General features: G+C 48.1%; 1 non-coding gene across 1 annotated transcript; it reads left to right on the top strand.

Annotated features, from left to right (window-relative positions):
* Positions 1–263: 263 nt before the first annotated feature.
* On the top strand, positions 264–338 carry Trnai-uau. The gene has a single exon. It is a non-coding gene; the product is annotated as a tRNA-Ile (tRNA).
* Positions 339–2,777: the final 2,439 nt, after the last annotated feature.

The raw sequence follows: 2,777 nt of genomic DNA on the forward strand, positions 1-2,777 counted from the left end.
GACGCTAGTATCTGTTCCCGAAAGAACAGTTACCGTGGATGACCATGCAGCTTTGCTAGAAATGAAATGATAATTAAATGGACACCCTACCTGCAAACAGGCGTTGATGTACTTCATTGGGGACATGTTGAAAATGTGTGCCCCGACCGGGACCCGAACATCTATTAGGCGCACTACGAATCTAGTGGAGTGGACATGTTGGGATTGTGGATCTCACGGGGAGCGTGCGAGGGATAAGTCCCTGCAGACGCACTATCCTCTGTGCCCGCGGTGGCTCAGATGGATAGAGCGTCTGCCATATAAGCAGGAGATCCCGGGTTCGAGTCCCGGTCGGGGCACACTTTTTCAACATGTCCCCAATGAAGTACATCAACGCCTGTTGGCAGCTAGGGTGTCCATTTAATTATCATTTAATGTTGAAGTTGCAACATCGAAATTGCGTTACGATGAAGAATTACAGATACCATGCAGATTTCTCTGTGAGAGACTAACGTGGCTACGGTCACCATACAGACCTCTCCTGGATATCCGGTAGCTTTTTTCCGATGCACCACAACCTGTTTACTGTAACCCTCACACTCTCACATTGAGGATGATACCCAGAAGTTACGTCACGGTTAAATATTACAGACCACGTGCCGACTTTTCTCCGGGAAACTAGCGTGGCTATGGTCACTGCATGTAACCTCACCTGGTAGTCCAGTAGCTTGTCTCCAAAAAAATGGTTCAAATGGCTCTGAGCACTATGGGACTCAACATCTTAGGTCATAAGTCCCCTAGAACTTAGAACTACTTAAACCTAACTAACCTAAGGACATCACACACACCCATGCCCGAGGCAGGATTCGAACCTGCGACCGCAGCAGTCCCGCGGTTCCGGACTGCAGCGCCAGAACCGCTAGATCACCGCGGCCGGCTGCTTGTCTCCGCTGCACCACAATCCATTTACTGTAATCCTCACAACCTAACATTGAAGATGCAACACCGAAAGTAACTGAGAAAGTAACATGGCTATTGTCTTGCATGGTACCTCTCCTGGGAGTCTAGTAGCTGGTTCAGATGCAACACAGCCTGTTAATTGTAACACTCGCACTATCACATTTACTATGCGACACAGAAATTGCGTCGCGATTGAATACTACAGGCTCCATGAGGATTTCTCTCTGAAAGACTATCGTGGCTACGGTCATTGCATGGAACGGGAGTCCATTCGGTTGCTTCCGATGCGCCATAACCCGTTCACTGTAACCCTCGCTGCCTCACACTGACGATGCGAAAAAGAAATTGTGTCGTGATTTAAAACTATATGCTCCTTGCCGACTTCTCCCCTAGAGACTAACCTGGCTATGAGCACCGTACGGGTCCTCTCCTGAGGAGCGAGTAGCTTGTTTCCATTGCACCACAACTGGTTTACTGTAACCCTCGACACCTCACATAGACGATACGTCACAGAAATTTTGTCGGGATTGAACACAACAGGGTATCCACCGACTTTCCTCCGAGAGATTAACGTTTCAACGGTCACATCATGGAACCAATGCTAGGAGTCCAGCAGCTTGTTTCTGATGTTCCGCACCCCATTTACTGTAACCCTCGCATAGACAATGCAACACAGAAATTGCGTCGCCATTCAACAGCACAGGCACCATGCTGACTTTTCTATGAGAAACTAACGTAGCTATGGTCACAGCATGTTATCTCTCCTGGGAGTCTTGCAGCTGGTTTCCGATACACCACAACCCATTTACTGTAACTCTCGCACACTAACATTGACAATGCAACACAGAAATTGCGGTGCGATTCAATACGACAGGCTCCATGCCGACTTGACTATGAGAAAGTTACGTGGCTACGGTCACAGCATGTTATCTCTCCTGGAACTTTACCAGCTTGTTTCTGATGCACACCAACCCATTTACTGTAACATTCGCACCATCACATTGACGATGCTACACAGAAATTGCTTCGCGATTCAACACCACAGGCTCAGTGCCGACTTTTCTATGAGACTCTAACACTGCTGCAGTCACCACATGGAACCCCTCCTGGGAGTCCACTAGCATGTTTCCGATGCACCACAACCCATTCTCTGTAACCCTCGCAACCTAACATTCAAGATGCAACACCAAAATTGGGTCTCGATTTAATACCACAGGCTCCATGCCGACTTCAACCGAGGGACTAATGTTGCTACAGTCACCGCATGGATCCTCTGCCTGGGGGGCCACAACTGGTTTGCTGTAACCATTGCAACCTCACGTAGATGGTTCAAACCCAGAAATTACGTCGCGATTGAATACTACAGGATATATGCCGTCTTCTCTCCGAGATACTAAATTTCAACGATCACTATATGGAACCAATTCCGTGCGTCCAGCATCTTGTTTCCGAACCTCCACAGCCTGTTTACTGTAACATTAGCACCCCCGCATAGACGGTGGAACACAGAAATGTCGTCGTGATTCAACACTGTAGCCTCAATGCTGACTTCTCTATGATAAACTAATGGAGCTACTGTAACCGCATGAAAGCTCTCCTGGGTGTCTTGCAATTGGTTTCCGATTCACCACAACCCGTTACTGTGACCCTAGCACCATCGCATAGACATTGCAACACAGAAATCGCGTCGCAATTCAACACTACAAGCTCCACGCCGACTTCTCTGTGAGAATCTAACATCGCTACATTCACAGCATGGAACCGCAGCTGGAAGTCTAGCAGCTTGTTTGCAATGCATCACAACCCATTTACTGTAACCCTCGTACCCCCACAATGAC

Source organism: Schistocerca americana, chromosome 3 (genome assembly GCF_021461395.2).
Source record: "Schistocerca americana isolate TAMUIC-IGC-003095 chromosome 3, iqSchAmer2.1, whole genome shotgun sequence".
In the NCBI taxonomy this organism is placed as follows: Eukaryota; Metazoa; Arthropoda; class Insecta; order Orthoptera; family Acrididae; genus Schistocerca; species Schistocerca americana.